This window comes from Myxine glutinosa, chromosome 4 (assembly GCF_964187855.1).
Source record: "Myxine glutinosa chromosome 4, kmMyxGlut1.1, whole genome shotgun sequence".
In the NCBI taxonomy this organism is placed as follows: domain Eukaryota; kingdom Metazoa; phylum Chordata; class Myxini; order Myxiniformes; family Myxinidae; genus Myxine; species Myxine glutinosa.
In genome coordinates this window covers 127,485,336-127,504,903 of record NC_136264.1, presented here as the reverse complement: position 1 = coordinate 127,504,903, position 19,568 = coordinate 127,485,336, and the positions used below count along the sequence as shown (strand labels likewise).

Genomic DNA, 19,568 nt, shown 5'->3' with positions numbered 1-19,568 from the left:
AGCACAGTTAACTTCCATATCTTGGAGAGAGAGCAAACAGGCTGGTTAACATTGTTGTAGTTATCCAAGAGTCTACACAAAATGAACACGTAACTTGTATGGAGGATCTCAAAACAACAGGACAAGGTTAACGTAGACACCGTTTATACGACTTTTGATCCGAGGAGGCCGCGGCTTTAACCATAAACAAGCGTTACGCCTATGTTGTCCCCCGTCGGTGAAGTGATGTGAGATGACAAAGTGGAAGACGCAAGGCGGCCATCTTGGATTTTGACGTGGCACCCCAATTTTAAATAGCGTTCTTCCTTATGCGTAGATACACCCACACACCAGATTAGAAGTTGGTACTTCCCTTATTTTTCAAGATATTTCGCTCACAAGGTTCAGACATACATGGCGGCGGCCATCTTGGATTTTGACGTGGCGGCCCAATTTTAAACAGCGTTCTTCCTTGTGCCTAGATACACCCACGCAGCAGATTAGACGTTGGTACTTCACTTATTTTTCAAGATATTCCGCTCAGAAGGTTCAGACATACATGGCGGCGGCCATCTTGGATTTTGACGTGGCGACCCAATTTTAAACAGCGTTCTTCCTTGTGCCTAGATGCACCCACACACCAGATTAGACGTTGGTACTTCGCTTATTTTTCAAGATATTCCGCTCACAAGGTTGACATACATGGCGGCAGCCATCTTGGATTTTGACGTGGGTTGCACCCACACACCAAATTAGAATTCGGTCCTTCGCTTACGCACGCACGCACGGCCGGATGCACGCACACACGGACGGAGGGGAAAACCATAGTCCCCCTTTCGCTCCGCGGTGTGACGGGGGACAAAAACACGTCTTATTATCAAAGGAAGAAATGTACAGTTTTGAAAAATATAATTGCAAAAGAGCTATATATTTACTATGTATGCAACAGAGTTGGAGAGAGAGAGAGAGAGGATGAATTAAAATGAGAAGTAAAACAGAAAATGTGGTTTTTGAGAAATTAATTTGAAACAATAAATAGGCAATAGTGTTTTACACACCTGCGACCTTTCAGACCTAATAATGAGCCCTCCAGGCAGAACCGTGCCAGCCTCTGGGGAAAATATTGGAAAAATTCACGGAAATTGCATTGACTGCCTGCGAAGGCATTCTTTCATATCAGGAATTGTAGAGCAAATAATTTGATAATGATGATATCTAGCAAGTTTTCGAAATCCAATTTTGTTTCATTTTAATGCTGACATGCGCACAACATTTCGCCTGTGTGAAGCAACTGATCACCAAATCAATGCTTGTATTTAATTCCTGAAAACAAGCTCAGTGGTAAAGCAGTGTTCCCAACCTGGGTTGTCCTGTTTGTTTTTTTGGGGGTTTTTTTGTTTGTTTTTTTGTATACAAGATCGAGGCTCGTGAAAGAGCTGAAATGGTGCCCTCCATTTTCCCATCCTTCCCATCCCGAAATCCTTCGGATTTAACATTCCCACCCGAACTTGAGAATAACGCAGTTAACTCGGGTTCAAATCCTATGTACTATTTGCATCTGTCCATTGTCTGTGGCCATCCTCGTGATTCATGCACAAGTACACCGATATATACTAACATGTTCGTCCTGAATGTGATAGATGTACAAGGTCCTCCAGAGGCCTTAAATCACTGTAAAAAAATAAAATAAACAACCACACCAGCATATCACCACAACTCAACATTGGACATGAAAGAATTGATGGAGCCGTCATTCTCTGCTGATAAGTCGAAGTTTCTACAGATGGTACAGCCGAGTCAGCAACTTTTTAAAAAAATTTCCCCTAAGTTGCAGAATCATACCGCTAGGAGTTTCACGTTGCAGTCTGTGGGCTTTGATATTTACGCAAAGTTGGATTTGTTTCCGGCATCAAAATGCAGCTCAAGACTTCTTGGCTTGTCAACAGAAGCGTCAATTTTGGTAATGTCATTCATTTGAGGATTTAACCGGTGGGTATTCACTACATCTACATTCACACTTGCATTCGCAGCTGGTGTAGAGACGGGTTCATTGACCGGGTTGACACGATGCCAAAATCTAAGCATTGCATTTGATGTTGGCTTTGCTGCTCTCATGACAATCCTCGTGGCAGCTCCGTACACTCCTTCTAGCTTTTCAAGTTGTGAACTGTTCACATTGCTCCAGATGCGAAGTCTATAATCCAGCCAAGACGTGACAATGGCATGCATTAGCTTCACCTTGGTGCTACTGCAAGCTTTAAGAGAGCTTTTCATTTGCCTTTAAAAGGATGTCCTCACTCGGAGTAGGTCACACCAAGCTACGAGCTTGTGTTACAATTTCGAAGGTGTGTGAAAATGAAGTTAGAGGGAAATTAACCTCAAACTCCAAAAACTGCCCAATTTACTGTTTGATTGGTGAGATCATCAATAATCTTTCTCTGCACATCTTTGTATAAACTAGAAAATTGAATTTGACGCAAATGCATCGATGGATATGTCTCCACCGACGTGATATGTTGACCCACTGCTACGTTTCATCTGAATTAAAGGTCACATGAAAAAGTAAAGATCACATGAGAGAGGGTATGAGAGAGAAAATATTTTTTTTAAAGAGAAGAGAGACATCAGATGCTCTAACACGAGTTAGGTCTGCAACATGGTTCACAAAGGCCGCATGACCTTTGACCTGTTGAACCCTAAAATTGAGTCGGTTCATTTTTGTATGAGTCAATAAGTGTTCACAAGTTATCATGGTGCCGTGGAGGCGTAAAATGCAGATAAAGCATTAACATTGTGGATGCCTGGTTGGCTGTGAGAATCACATGACGATTCACAGAAAATCACAGACCTTCAAAGGCAAGACTTGCCTTCTGACAAAGCTGGCACCGGTCTTTCAATCCTGACAAATCTCACACTCTTACGATGTCTCTCCGAAAAGATCGACTGGACAACCCTCCCATCTACTTTCTCAACAATCCTCTCCAAGAGGTTCTGTCGCTCAAGCTTTTGGGTCTCACTATCTGCCATGATCTTTCTTGGGAAAACCACATTTCCAAGCTGGCCTCCAAAGCCAGTCGCCGACTGGGCATCCTCCGTCGTGCGAAGTCCTTCCTAGGCACACCTGAGCTCCTCACCACATACAAAGCTTTCATCCGCAGCTCAATGGAATACTGTTCTCCCCTATGGGCCGGTGCTCCTGCCTCACACCTGGCTCGGCTTCACGCTGTTGAAACCAAAGCTTTCAGAATCATTGGAATCTCCCATGATGAAGCCATCTCCGAGGGCCTTTCACTCACTCACCGCAGACAGGTAGGTGGTCTTTCTGTCTTCTACCGACTCCTCTCCGGCCTTGCTCCCCCAGCTCTCTCTGTGCTTTGTCCCCCAAATATTCCTACAGGTCGCACAAGATCTGCCAGCAACCCTCTTATGGTTAAACTGCCAAAATCTAGGCTCTCTGCTCACCTTCACTCTTTCATTCCTCTTTTCTCCCGCCTCTGGAACAAACTCCCACACTCCCTTCAATCCCACTCCTCCCTCCAGGTCTTTAAAACAGCTGTTCACCACCATCTCTTATCTTTCCCCATCCAAAACCTTGATCTTTTCTACCCCCACTAATTCACCCCAGATCCACCTTGTTTGAAATTCCAACTTCTTTCCTGGAAGTCCCGGCAGTGTCCATATGTTTTATACCTCTCCCACCCCCCCCCCCCCTTCCCATGCCTCCCCCCCACCCCCCAAAGCCCTCTCCCTCCCACAGATCTCTCGATGTCCCTGCTCTCAGATGTTGTGTTTGTGTTCCTCCCCCTCTCGCCCCATCTTGCCTACCGCTCCCCATGTTATATGTTTTATGTGTCAGTTTGTCTTTCTGTGTGATTAATGTTAGCTCTTTCACGAGCCTCGATCTTGTATACAACACAAAAAAAAAAGACATTTGCTCCTCCAAATAAATTTGGGGGAAATTCATCGAGGTTACGTTTGCTGCTTAAGGACACATTATAAACATGTGAAGTGAAAAAAAGATCAGCTCCATTAATATCATTTTATTTAAGAGACTGCTTTACAACATGGCTTCCCAAATTTAAAGAGGAATAAACAAAGAATAGCTCATAAGGTGTTGTGTAACCTGGTTACTTATAATTATTCAGCATCTCCGCTGTTCATAAATACATATAGCGATTTTAATGCTTGAATTACGAATAGGCCTTGTCCTCAATGACAAAATAACTGTGCTCTTTGAAGTTTTTCAGCCACAGTGTATGTGTCCCCGTGCATGCAAATATTTGCTTGATTTTCATTTTAATCAGATGTTGGATTTTAAACAGGCCTGCATGTAAAATCCTACCTATAGGAACTTTCTTCTCTCTCTTTTACAAGAGTGGAGTTCCTGGAAGAGTTAAATTGACAGTTGCGGTAACAAGCAACAATTGGGCACAGTCAGCAAGGGAGTGAGAGAGATAGAGAGTGAGAGTGAGAGTGAGAGTGAGAGTGAGAGTGAGAGAGAGAGAGAGAGAGAGAGAGAGAGAGAGAGAGAGAGAGAGAGAGAGAGAGAGAACACTGAATTCAGCAAGTACGAGGGTTGCTTTCAATGGGTTAATGGGAGTAATAAAGATCATGAGTCAGGATTGGGGATGGCAAGAGATGGCACTGATTGCGCGAAGCCCTGGAGGGAATAGTGAGACAGAATGGCCTCTGGAAGGCAGTTCCATAGGCAGAAGCGAGGAACTTTAAACGAACACACCAACGTTGTTGCTACAAGCTACAGCATGTGATAAGAGGGCGAAAGATTGAGAGAGGGAGCGAGGAAGTGATTGTTGAGAGATCATGTAGAGGGGAAAACTGACGCACACTGCTAGACCTTTTCACCAAAGTCTGATGGCCGTCTTAAGACAAGGTGACAAAACGAATGAGGTTCAAATTTCAAATTCAGATCATGACGAGAATGGCACCGGGCCGAAGCTTGAGATTTATTGTCTGGTTTGTGAGGTTCTAAATGCAAATTGTTCCAAGGACATTTTCAAACCTAGGGACCTTATATCAAAACACCATGCTACATATACAGTCACGTGAAAAAGTAGTACACCCCATGTAAAGTTTTGACTTTTTCAACATATTTCAACATACAGCTATTTCATCTTCATTTCAACAATATTGATAGATAAAGGTGATATAATATAACAAATATCATGAAACATTTACATTTTGTAGTCCATTGTATAATTTAAAATGAACATGAAAGCAAATTTCACATGTGGAAAAAGTAAGTACACCCTTGGCTCTAATAGGTGGTATTGCCCCCTTTGGCAGAAACAACCTCAAGTCGGCGTTTCTTATAACTGTCTACCAGTCTCTGACATCGACTGGGAGAAATTTTTGCCCACTACTCCATGCAGAATTCTTTCAGCTGTGCGATGTTTGAGGGGTTTCTTGCATGCATAACAACACACAACAACATGCATTTTAAGGCCATGTTCCCTGCTAGAGCGGGGGTTAGCCTTGCGGTCCCCATGACAATCTTCTCCATTTTGCCCTATTTTCTGCATCTCTCCTTGTTAACCCCCTTGCCCGCATTTCTTCTTCCACCATCTTTAGCCAAGTCTTTCTCGGTCTTCCCCGTCCTCTACTTCCTTCTACATTAACTTCCATCACTCTTCTCAACCAGTCACTTTCATCCTTCCTCAATACATGACCAAACCATCTCAACCTGTTCCTCTTCACAGCATCAATCACAGGCAATATTCCCATCATCTTTCGCAATTCATCATTTGTCTTCCTCTCTCTCAACGATACTCCGCACATCCATCGAACCATTCGCATTTCCACCCTTTCCAGCCTTCGTTGCTGCTCTACGTTCATTACCCATGTCTCGCTCCCATAAATCATAACACTTCTCACACATGCAGCATACACCTTTCCCTTCAGCTTCAGCGACACTCTCCTCCTCATCAGCACGCCACTCAGTTCCCGAAACTTCTTCCATGCACATCTCACGCAAGCAACCGTTGCCGAGTCTGATCCACCTTCTCCATTCAGCATGTCTCCGAGGTAGCAAAATGTTTTCACACCTTCCAGCTTCACGCCGTCTCCAAGATCCAACTCAACATTTCCTCCATCTGCAGCTCCCTCTGTGCACACCTTACATTTGAATGTAGCTGCCACACTGGTTAATGACCCTCTCAGACCACTACATTTTTGATGAACCCACTCAGCACACATTGTACATTGAATGGAGTTCACCCCGACACCCTTCCTACACACAGCACACGGCCACTTCCCAGTTCTTTCCACCTCACCACATGCTTTACCACTTGCCATCACCTTTGTCTTTCCGATATTCACCTTCAGACCTTTTGTCTCCATACATTCCTTCCACTTGTTCATCTTTTCCTTCAGTCCATCCATACTTTCCGCAATCAACACCAGATCATCTGCATACAACAACTCCCACGGTAAACCCTCCTTTACGGTCTGAGCCAGCACCTCCATCACAGCTACAAATAGTAGTGGACTTAGTACCGACCCCTGATGCACTCCCACCTTCACCTCAAACTCACCACTGTTCCCGTCCTTCGTCCTTACAGCTGTGCGTGCTCTTTTGTACATTGCCATCACTACTCTGATCAACCATTCCTCCACTCCTAACTTCCTCAATGCCCATGTCAATACTTTGCGTGGAACCCTATCGAATGCTTTCTCCAGATCAACAAACCCAAAAAACAACTTCTTCCTCTTATCCATGTACTTCTCCTGCAACTGCCTCACAAGGAACAGCGCATCTGTCATTCTTCTTCCTGGCATAAATCCAAACTGCATTTCGTCGATCTTCACTTTCTTCCTTATCCTCCTCTCCAACACCCTTTCCAATACCTTCATTCCATGCTCCAATAACTTTATCGCTCGGTACGAGCCACACTCCAGAGGGTCACCTTTCCCCTTGTATAGAGGGACGAGGGTACTCAGTTCCCAATCCACTGGAATGCGGCCTTCTTTCAACACCAAATTACAGATCTGTCATTCTCTTCACACCCCAACTTCCTGCTGCCTTCAACATATCTCCCACAACTCCCGTCGGCCCTCCCGCTTTTCCACTCTTCATTGCTTTTATCGCTTCCTCAACTTCCTTCTCAGTTATCTTCTCTGCCGGTCCTAAAACTGGGTTACTCTCGATGTTGCCATCCCATTCATTCTCTGTATTCAACAGCATTTCCATATATCTTTTCCATCTTCCTTTAATTCCATCTGGGTCGACAACGATTTGTCCCACACATGTTTCTTGCATGCACAGCTCGTTTCAAATCCCCCCACAACATCTCGATGGGATTTAGATCCGGGCTTTGACTTGGCCATTCCAGAACCCTCCATTTTTTTCTTTTCAGCCATTCCTTGGTGGATTTACTGGTATGTTTAGGGTCATTGTCATGTTGCAAGGGCCACCTTCGGTTGAGCTTCAACTTTCCGACAGATGGCCTCACATTATCGTCAAGCACCCTCTGGTGCAATGAAGAATTCATAGTGGATTATATGATGGTGAGCTGCCCAGGCCCTGATGCAGCAAAGCTGCCCCAAACCATAATATTTCCACCACCATGCTTTACAGTTGGTTATCAGGTTCTTGTGGTCAAATGCTGTCTTTGGTTTTTGCCAAACATGTCTTCTGGTACTGTGGCCAAATAGCTCTACCTTTGACTCATCTGTCCAGAGCACATTGTTCCAGAAGTGCTGGTCTTTGCCTAGGTGTTCATTGGCAAACTTTAGTCTTACCCTGATGTTCTTTCTGGACAGCAAAGGTTTCCTCCTGGCACACCTCCCATGTAGATCAAATTTGTGCAGCCTCTTTCTAATGGTAGACTCGTGCACTTTGACATCAACAGTGGCAAGAGCTACCTGTAGGTCCCGTGATGACATTCTGGGGTTCTTCGAGACTTCTTTCAGCATCTTGCGGTCTGCTCTCGGGCTGAACTTGCTGGGGCGGCCTGGCCTGAACAAGTTGGCAGTTGTTTGGAATCTTGTCCACTTGTAGATGATCTTCCGGACAGTCGAATGATTGATTTCAAATTGTTTGGAGATCTTTTTAAATCCCTTCCCAGACTCGTAGGCATCTATAACCTTCTTTCTGAATGCCTCAGAGAGCTCTTTTGATCTAGGCATGGTGACGCCACACACTTCAACAAGAGAGAGCAAACCAATCTAAATGTCTGAGGTTTAAATAAGACAGGTTCCTCCAAGATCCTCTCTGACGATGTTCTAATCATTTGCACCTGAGCTGGTGCACCAGATTCTAATTTTAGGTATTTGAAGTGGTGATAAATGTAGGGGTGTACTTACTTTTTCCACATGCGAAATTTGCATTGATGTTTATTTAAATTATACAATGGATTACAAAACGTAAATGTTTCATGATATTTGTTTTATTATATCACCTTTAGCTGTCAATATTGTTGAAATGAAGATCAAATAGCTGTATGTTGAAATTTGTTGAAAAAGTCAAAACTTTACATGGGGTGTACTTACTTTTTCACGTGACTGTACACGGTGTTATAGTGCTCCAATTGAGATGCAGCACAGGATCAAAGGGCCAAAGGGCAAATTATCATTTTGTTTTCATCGTATTGTTCTGTACTTCTTAAAATTTATTTACAGGGCTTTGCCAAAAGCAATAACCCGCATCACGAATGATGGTGCTGAAAGCCTGACGACGTGCAACACATTGAGCGGTGCAATGCAAAAATCGCTGCCAATTTCAGTTATCGGGGTTTTCTACTGCTTTGAAAATAGAGAAAATAACATTTGAGAATTGTTGACGTGCAAATCAACGGCTGTGCAGTTTATGCTCTTCAAGAGCGGAGTTCATTCCATTGTAAACACATTCCGGTCACGTCTTCAAAACTCGACTTGAAGCAGCGAGCAGATGTAGTCAAAATCACACGAGCTCACCCTCTTGTCTTTCTCTCATTAGACAAGGACTCGTACAACATTATGCTCGTTTATTATCCTACTAAACCTTTATGCATGATGGCCTCAAAACGATCATTCATTCATAAACCTTTACGCACCTACAAATGAATATGGTATTGTAGTGATGCTGGGGGTCACAGTGAAAAGCAAAAGGTGACATGAGCCAAATGTTATTGACATACTTGTGCACTGCAGTCACGAAAACGCAAAGCATTGTCACTCTGACGTCAATGTTTTCGTTTACCTGGGACATGTGCATAATCATATCAATAGCATTTATTTTCCTACCTTATGCTGCTCGTTGGAGGAATTTTAAGCATTCCTGTTGGTAATTATCTTTCACATTCACCTTTGCCACATCTCCGTTTATTTGGTAATAAAACATTTGTATTAGCTTTACTCGCGTCTAAGCTGTCTACCTTGGGTTAGAATCCCGATCCAGCTAAAAACTGCCATGCTGGTGTTTCACAGGCTGGGGGATTCATCAATGCGTGTGCCTTCCCTCTTTCATGGATGGACGTTAACCGGGCGTCCTGTCTGCTGGAATTAGTTGGCAGACGCTAAAGATCCAAAGGGTTCCTTCGAGAAGAGTAGGTGAGCTATCTATCACCTGCGTCATGACCAAATTACAAATTCCTGCTCGAACTACTGCTGGGAAAGCTATGACAAACCACTCAGTATAGCCCTTGCTGAGAAACTGCTTTGGCAGCGCCTACGCTCTCTCACAGAGTACGGTACATCAGAATGCGAATCAGGATTAACCTTACTAATAGCACATGCTTTTTATCGGGTTTCATTTACAGCTTTGGATCTGTGCAAACTAACCCAAACATTTAATAATGTGCTCCGGGTTTCCTGAAGGAAGCAGGAAAATAAACCTGTGTCGTGTGTATCCTACATTTTGAGCCCTGGTGTTGGGCTAGCGGCTAGGGTGCCGGCTTAGGATCCTAGGATCCTGGGTTCGGAATCCCGGTCGATCGCTGAATTAACGCCAGGGGGGTTGACTCAGCCTGTCATCCTTCCGAGGTCGGCTAATTGAGTACCAGTTCACTGGTAATTCCCTGTTTGTCGTTAAAGGCGGCAAAAAGGGTTGGCGGCAGGAAGGGCATCCGGCCGTAAAACATTACTTCAAAAAGGGGACCAAAAAACAACAACAACCACGGTTCCCAAAAAAGGCCAACCCCCGCTTTGCGGGGAAAAATGGCCTCTAAAGGTGGTTATTTTTTAAAATATTTATCCTACATTTCCAAGCTGGCGACCCATGCACGGAGCGGCTGTTTCCCGGTCGGTTTGGCTTCCGAAGGGCTCCAGATATGCCGCACAGACGTACAGTTCTTAACCAGATGCCCACGAGAATCTTCCATAATGAATGCATCAATTTTATACCCGAAACAATTTAGGTGTGCCTGTGTTGCATTCTTTTGCACACCAATAAAAATACACTTCACAAGTAACTGAGTGACGTCAAAATGAGATGCCTCTTGATCGGGCCGTAAATTCAACCACAAGTTGTACCTCATTATAATTGCTTGAGAAGATTTTTGGGGCATTTATTTATGCAACAAATAACAAAACATGCAATTGGCAGCATCAGTACCTTTCCGAGTGTATCACGCTGCTGTGTTCTGGGGTTCTGGGAGGTCGGTGGTTAAAAATCAGACACCGGGTCATATCGAAGACTTAAAATGGTACGTGCTGGGACTGCTGGTTCTTTGCTTAAATATCCGCATTTAAAAGGATGGAGCACGGACAAACAATGCTGGGAAGGCAATGGCAAACCATCCAGTAAAACCCTTGCCAAGAAACTGCTTTGGCAGCACCAACGCTCTGGAAAGAGTATGTTACATCAAAAAAAAAAAAAACGCTGTGTGGGATTTGAACCCGGGTTTCCCCGACATCATGAGCCAGGGGTTCAGATGGGAACGCTAAACAAGCCAATTGTAATTATTATTCTTCCTCTTCCTCAAAACGAGCCTAGTGTTGGCTTAGCGGTTAGGGTGCCGGCTTGGGATCCTAGGATCCTGGGTTTGAATCCCGGTTCATCGATGAATTAACACCAGGGGGATTGACTCAGCCTGTCATCCTTCTGAGGTCGGCAAATTGAGTACCAGCTCACTGGTAATTCCCTGTGTGTCACAAGAGGCGACTAACAGCGTTGGTGGCAGGAAGGGCATCCGGCCATAAAACATTGCTTCAAAAAGGGGACCTGAAAAAGGCCAACCCTTGCTCTGCAGGGAAAATGGCCTCTAAAGGTGGTTCTTCTCTTCCTCAAACGTTTTGCTTACAATAGACTGTCTTTAGGACTACTTTGGGTCACTTCTCAAATAGTCTGAGAGTGGACATACCCTGAAGTCTTTCTTCATTATCATCATCATCATTATCATGTCTCATGCCCAATGCAGAGCGTTGAAGCTGCTGCCGATGCAATTACTGGGCTACAATACTGGTCAGGTAACCATCTTGACTCAGGAAGTCAGGGTAGGAATTTGGAACTTGTTCAGGGTGCCGGTGATAGCTCGCCTACTCTTCATGAAGGACACCGTGGGATCTTTAACGTTCACCGACTAATGTCGGCAAATGGGACGCCCAGTTTAAGGTACATCCAAATGACGGCCCACACATTCATGAATCACCCTGCCTGTGAAACACCGGGATTACAGTTCATAGTTTGGTCGACATTCAAACCCAGGCTAGACAGCTTCGAGGAGAGTGTGATTAGAGCCATAAGAGACTTAAAAAACAATTCGAGGACTTTTACATCACAAATCTATCATGATCATTCACTAGATGTGGTGTTGGTTTTCCAGTAGAGAATTTAGGATTTTCCAAATTACATATTCCCTGAGAAAAGTTATTTTTTTAAGTTTGTGAAAAGTCTTTCTTCCTTGCCATACAATAACATTTAGTCATCCGTGACCCATAAGGGTCCAGTAACGCATTATTAAGTTGTCTCGGTATTGCAATATTGAAAGTTCTCCTGTTGCAACGTGGCACATTAATTTTTGCATTAGAACATGCACGCACCCCCCCCCCCCATGTCACAAAAGCTTGATCATTTGCAAACTTCACTGCACCCTCACACGCATTTTGCAGATAATTATGCCCTGCTGAGTCACTGTTAATTTTACTTGACGTGGCAGGTGTCGCCTAACAAGCATGCCATGCCTTGCTGAAATGATGGCAGCACAGCCCTCGCAGTTACAGTGTGGGCCTTGTTTTAAACGTAATCGTGTTGGTGGTGGTAGCTTCACTACACTTTCCTTTTCAACCTTACGTCGAACATCTGGTTATGCAGTGACGTCTTTGAAGTGTCTGGACAATGTTGTGGAGGAGTGGCGGCGCAGCCGAATGATTCGTGACGTTCTGATGAATGCGTAACGTAATTTCATTACTTATATCAACATAATTTGAGTAGAATGCTGAAAACATAAAGTTAATGCATTCAATACTCAATTGCCCTTTCAGCATGTACCTACGTATTTTCGGTAGAGCCGTACTTTCCAACATTCTCTTGGTTTTCATTTTTGACGAAGCTGGGTCCTCTACGTGGTCATCAACTTATCAGTCTGTTGCTTTCAAGAAACAATGGACTAGTTGTTGGTTAGAGAGAGAGCGCCTGATTTCTCAAGAAACTGCCATGTCTCTAAGCTGCCCATTGTTAGTATAAAATGCCTGTTTACTGTGCATTGGTAATTTAAAAAAAAATTGGGGGGTGGAGGGGGAAGACATGGGTAGGAAGGAGGATGGGGGAAGCAACAGATGGCTTTTACTGGTATACAGATAATCTACTATACACCATTACAGTGGAAACACAGGAACCTGGTGAGAACAGGAATGTGAAAAAACATGCAATTTTCCTCCATAGGTAAATAGTTTTACAAGTATGTGTGCGAATTGCTTGTGCAATTATGTGAAGAATTACAGAAAGCCCCCCATTAGACCACCTGTCTGCATTTTATGACCGTAAAGGTGGTCGTAACGTAAAGCTTTCATTACATGCCGACTCAATTTATTCAACACAGGCTCCAATATTCATTAAGGTGTGATAACATTGTGGTTTTGTTCATTTCGCATTTGCTGTGGTCTGTAAAAGAATTTTCTTTATTCCATCTTCCGCACTTGACATTAGCTGCCTCCCGCTGAGCGAACCGTCTCCATGGCTTCGGAAGCCTAGCGGCTTTCAGCAGCTCACACTACCTCTCGCTGCCTGGACAAGAAAACCTCAGCCTACTTCCTCGAGATGCATCCGTGCCCGCTTCAAACGTCCGTCTACGGACTCACTCATACACACATGGATTTTCTTGGAAATTACTCAAAAATTAATAATCCAATTCTATTGATTAAAGAATCAGAATCAATCAGTCTGTCTCTGTCTCTGTCTCTCTCTCTCTCTTTCTCTCTCTCTCTCTCTCTCTCTCTCTCTCTCTCCCTCCCTCCCTCCCTCCCTCCGACTGGGGAATTTGGGGTGTGTGAATGCGAGAACTTCACAGGAGAACAAAATGCACAGTGAGCTTTAATTTCAGTTCAGACGAAGATTGTTCTGCTGTCCCTACTGTCTCTCTGTCAGTGTATTGGTTGAAAACGCCACAAACAAGACAACAATAAATATGACATAAAATGAGGCATAATACTAAAGATAATGAGAATATCCATTGAATGTAAATGTAATGCTTGGCCATAATAAAATGAAGAAAGGCAGTGATTAAAGGGAACCATATACGAGTGTTCCAATCAATTTAACTATCGTATCGTACTCTTACAGGTCGCCCGGTACTGCCAAAGCAGTTCGGGCAAAGGTTATGCTCGTATGGTGGTTTAGCGTTGCCTTGCCGGCGGTCAATCAGGAAAGGAAGTTGGAATTTGCTCAGAGTGCTGGGCAATAACTCGCATTCTCTTCATGAAGGATACCGTGAGATATTTAATGTCCACCAACCATCAGTGCTGGTAGAAGGGCCATCTAGCTTAACGTCCATCCATGCTGCACAGTATTTTTTTTGTATACTAAGTCGAGGCTCGTATGGTTGTAACACATATAACATACCATAAAGGGATCAGGAGACAAGAGGGGGTAAGAGAGGGAAGTAGAACAACAGTAGAGAACATGAACATCGGGAGATCAGTGGAAGAAAGAGGGCTGGGGTGGGGTACACGGCAAAAGTAAGATGGACTTGGACATGATGGATGGACATGGACTTTCAAGAAAGAAAACAGGGAATTTGAAGGAGCTGGGTTTGGGGTTGATAGGAAATGTCATGGTTTTGGATGGGGGAATATATTAAATGGTGGTGAACATCTGTATTAAAGACTTAGAAGAAAGCGTGCGATTGAAGAGTGTGAGAATTTGTTCCAGAGGTGGGAGAAAAGGAATGAAAGAGTGAAGGTGAGCAGAGAGTCTCCATTTTGGAAGTTTCACCAGAAAAGGGTTACTGGCAGATATTGTGCGTCATGAAGGAATATTTGGGGAACATAGCACTGACAGAGGCAGGGGGCCGGAGAGGAGTCGGCAGAAGATAGAACGACCACCAACCTGCCTGCAGTGAGAGAGAAAGGCCCTCTGAATCAGCTTCATCGCAGGAGATTCCAATGATCCTAAAAGCCTTGGGTTCTACAGCGTGAAGCCGAGCTAGGTGTGAGGCAGGGGCACTGGCCCAGAGGAGAGAGCAGTACTCCATCAAACTGTGGATGAAAGCTTTGTAAATATTTCGTATTTTATCTTATGTTTAAAAAAAAAAAAAATCAGTATACATTTTGTATCCCACTGATAGGCCGGATCTGTATCCGGACCTTAATCAAAGTTTAATTGGCTGGTTCTTGTGACCTACCCAACTCATCCACCATGTTTTGTCATAACCCGTCCATAACTCTTTGCGATATCATGTTATATATCGTATTTGGCCCTATCTCTCAATGGTGAAGGATCATTTTAAAATTTCAGTGTCCGGATCCGGTGTGCTAAATCTAATATCTGTGCATCTCCATTCGCACTTAACTGCAAAGGTACAGCAGATGCCGATGATGGCAGCGGGTACAACAATAGCAGCGGAATCACAAATTCTACTCGACAGTTGCTTCAAGCTAATTTCATTGAAAAACAATTATTAATCGAAACAACAATAAATGGTGGTTAACAACAACACCAACAACAACATTTAGATGTGGATGATGCAATACCATGTAGGCATCATGGGGATCATAGTAAAAAGTCTGCACCTTTCTCAGGCTCAGACTCCAGCACAGGTAAATCATCAAATCAATCCATCCTTGTCACACCCCCAACCTGTCCACCAAGTTTCGTCCAAATCCATCAATAAGTTTTTGAGATATCCTGTTCACAGACAAACAGAGATAAACAGGGGTGAAAACATAACCTCCGTTCACCTTCGGTAGCGGAGGTACAAGGACATTAGAAGACAACAAAATAGCTCAGGTGGGAATGCTATATGGGCCAACCCAAAAAAGAAATTCCCGTTTACCTTTCCGTTCGAACTTCTCGTACAGGCTTGGCTGTACAGGGGTCGGACATTTGGTAACGAGTGCAGAAACATTTTTACTGCCTCCGAAACTGACGAAGAAAACACAAACTATTTGGACTTTCTCCCTCAGGCAGGACTGCATTATGTACAGTTTGAGCATACGATGGAAACACCTGCAAGGTGTGTTTTGCAATGCGAAAACCAAGGGGGAGTCCAAAGTTAGCCGTATCCAACTGTCACTCCAAAGAAACAAGAAGCACAGAATATTTGTTTTACTTTTCTCTTCTTTTAGGGAACATTTCTCTGGCCTTCAACATGGAAACGCTTTGAGCACGGGTTATTCATCCTCTGCCGAAATATCGTCGGATTTAAAGACATTGCAAGGACGAGGTTTCGATCATGACTGGATGGAAGAGATCTAATTTGGGATTAAACATCATCGGTAACAAAACTATTGATGCACTCTAAATCACAGCACCTTGCTGCAAACACGTGCGTACAATGAGAATTGACTGTGTATAAGGGAGATTTCATCGACGACACTGGCAGATGAGGAAACGTGAAGTGGACAAAACATTTATAGAAGTGACTGCGGCAGACGAAGGGCTGTGTAACAGCAGGGAGAGTGGCATGGCCACATTCCACACATCCTGCGGAGTCGGGTCAAAGGGCAAAAAGAAAAAAAGAATCCGCCTCTATGCCTTGCGCATGCGTCTGGGTGCACGTAGACACACACACACACACACACACACACACACACACACACACACACACACACACACACACACACACACACACACACACACACACACACACACACACACACACACACACACACACACACACACACACACACACACACACACACACACACACACACACACACACACACGAAGGTGGATACATCGAAACCTGGCAGGGCTCCGTTCCACCATTTGGAGATATTAACACCAATGACACAGAAACACACACATCCTATCCCTCCTCCTGCAATACTACGACACCATTTTGTCAAGAGAAATCATTAAGGTGGTCTTCAAATAAAATTATCAATGTCATAAATCTTCATCCGAATGAGTACCGAAAAAAGCTTAAAGTTTCCCTGTCCAAAATCCTATCATAACAAGTCTGAGTCCCCATTAAAACTTTACGTCCTTTTCTACCCGGCATTTCCCTTTTACCCAGTTTTTAGTTCCATGGACTCATGGCTCTCCAACCTCCACAGTTCACAGCCCGAGATCGATGGAGCGTCTTTGCAGGATTTGCGGTGCGGAAATCGTCGCATTAGAACTGGAACCGCCAGAATCCATCAGCTGTAATGAGCGAAGCTACAACAGCAAACATGCAAAACAAGCTGAGGAAATAGCATTGGAGACGTAGCATGTCGATGTGTAAGGAAAGGCACAAATAAATGATTGGAAATGAAGATTCAGAGAGAGATGGTTACCAGAGAGATATGAAAAATTACATGAGAGAGATATGGGGACGTAGAGATGGAGAGAGAGAGATGGAGGGAGGGAGAGAGAGATGGGGAGAGGGAGAGATGGAGAGAGAGAGATTGGGAAGGTGAGAGGAATGGGGAGGATAAGATGGGAAGATAGAGAGATGGGAAGAGAGAGAGATGGCGAGAGAGAGGAATGGGGAGAGAGAGAGAGATGGGGAGAGAGAGAGAGATGGCGAGAGAGAGATGGGGAGAGAGAGAGAGATGGGGAGAGAGAGATGGGGGGAGAGAGAGAGCTTGGGAAGGTGTGAGGAATGGGGAGGGTAAGATGGGAAGAGAGAGAGATGGGAAGAGAGAGAGATGGGGAGAGAGAGAGAGATGGGGAGAGAGAGAGAGATGGGGAGAGAGAGATGGGGAGAGAGAGCTTGGGAAGGTGGGAGGAATGGGGAGGGTAAGATGGGAAGAGAGAGAGATGGGGAGAGAGAGGAATGGGGAGGGTAAGATTGGAAGAGAGAGAGATGGGAAGAGAGAGAGATGGGGAGAGAGATGGGTAGAGAGGGCTTGGGAAGGTGGGAGGAATGGGGAGGGTAAGATGGGAAGAGAGAGAGATGGGAAGAGAGAGAGAGATGGGGAGAGAGAGAGAGAGATGGGGAGAGAGAGCTTGGGAAGGTGGGAGGAATGGGGAGGGTAAGATGGGAAGAGAGATAGATGGGAAGAGAGAGAGATGGGAAGAGAGAGATGGGAAGAGAGAGAGATGGGGAGAGAGAGGAATGGGGAGGGTAAGATTGGAAGAGAGAGAGATGGGAAGAGAGAGAGATGGGAAGAGAGAGAGATGGGAAGAGAGAGAGATGGGAAGAGAGAGAGATGGGAAGAGAGAGATGGGAAGAGAGGGAGAGATGGGAAGAGAGAGAGAGATGGGAAGAGAGAGAGAGAGATGGGGATAGAGAGAGCTTGGGAAGGTGTGAGGAATGGTGAGGGTAAGATGGGAAGAGAGAGAGATGGGAAGAGAGAGAGAGATGGGGAGAGAGAGATGGGGAGAGAGAGCTTGGGAAGGTGGGAGGAATGGTGAGGGTAAGATGGGAAGAGAGAGAGAGAAATGAACCTGGAATCATTAAAAGTCAAAAGAGGAATTGAAAACTTGCAGTCATGAAAATTGTCAGGTTCCAAATGGGAAACTGGGAACAAAGGGAGTGTGGATTGTGAAAGACGGGGAAACCTAAGCTGGGGATCTGCAGAAATAGAGAACAGGTGAGATGTGCAGATGCGAGACCTGAGTACATGAATACATCGAGTTTGGAATCTGGAGAAATTCGGAGCCAGACGGTAAAACGATGTCCAAATGAGGATCCGAGCTGCTTGCAAATGGAAGCTTGTGTTTGTTTGTACATTATCTTGTACATTTTACATGATAATCTCTGCTGTTGCATATATACATATATATATATATATATACACACGCACTAAGTTTTACTGTTTGGAAATTGTATCAGATGACGATAACGTAACAACAACAGCTATTATGACTCGGAATGTGCAGTCTTATGAACGGATATTCATGCAAAGGGTTCAGGAGAATATAAAGTTTCAGCAAAGCGACGCAGATTTCTTGGTACCTGTGTGATACCCAGAATATACCATTGGTACCCAGAATATATCATTGGTACCCAGAATATATCATTGGTACCTGTGTGATACCCAGAATATATCATTGGTACCCAGAATATATCATTGGTACCCAGAATATACCATTGGTACCTGTGTGGTACCCAGAATATATCATTGGTACCCAGAATATACCATTGGTACCTGTGTGGTACCCAGAATATACCATTGGTACCTGTGTGGTACCCAGAATATACCATTGGTACCCAGAATATATCATTGGTACCCAGAATATACCATTGGTACCTGTGTGGTACCCAGAATATACCATTGGTACCTGTGTGGTACCCAGAATATACCATTGGTACCCAGAATATATCATTGGTACCCAGAATATACCATTGGTACCTGTGTGGTACCCAGAATATACCATTGGTACCTGTGTGGTACCCAGAATATACCATTGGTACCCAGAATATATCATTTGAGAAAAAGTGAGTAAGAAACTGAAAATTGATTTAAAAAGTGCTCCGAAGCGAAGTTTAAATTGTACTGACAGTGCAAACAAGCGGTGGGCACCTGTTTCAATCACAGGTGAACTCAATTAAACGAGTACACAAAGAAATGTCTGATAAACCTCACGTTGGCGCTCCCATTAGGAGGACGAAAATGTACCATCGGTCCTTCGTTCAAGTTTTTATAAAAGCTCAACAGAATGATGAGGCCACCCTGGACCTGAAACCGACCAGCGGACAAAGGTACAGATGCTTTGGTGTGAAGATCTGAACACTACTCCAAGTACTCCATAATGCGGACGACTACGGGTTCGATACTCATTCCCTCGACAAATATTTACCCATAATGTCTTGCGCTTCACGTTCGACATGTCCAGGCCTCTCCATAAGCCTTAAACACCAGAGAGACAGAGTTAATTTTTCTGTTAAAAATCACTCGATGAGTACATTTTTGACACCTGTACAGTCCTCTGGATTACAAGAAGGTGAAGGTTGATGTTTTCTAAATAAGTGAAAGGATGGACACAGGTGCATCTCCATTTGAACTGCAAAGGTAGAGCAGATGCCGATGATGGGAGCGGCGAACAACAACGGCAGCGGAATCAC

The 19,568-nt window shown here is 44.3% G+C and overlaps 1 protein-coding gene across 3 annotated transcripts in view; it reads right to left on the bottom strand.

Annotated features, from left to right (window-relative positions):
- Nucleotides 1-19,568, bottom strand: part of LOC137425200 (ephrin-B1) — a 252,193-nt gene that overhangs the window by 111,192 nt on the left and 121,433 nt on the right. The window contains exon 1 of one of the 3 annotated variants that reach the window (XM_078776396.1): nucleotides 15,142-15,251. The exons of the other annotated variants lie outside the window; for them this stretch is intronic. The gene's annotated coding sequence lies outside the window, so the exon portion shown is untranslated. Of the gene's footprint in view, nucleotides 1-15,141; nucleotides 15,252-19,568 lie in introns of those variants that run through there. 3 annotated transcript variants of the gene reach the window in all.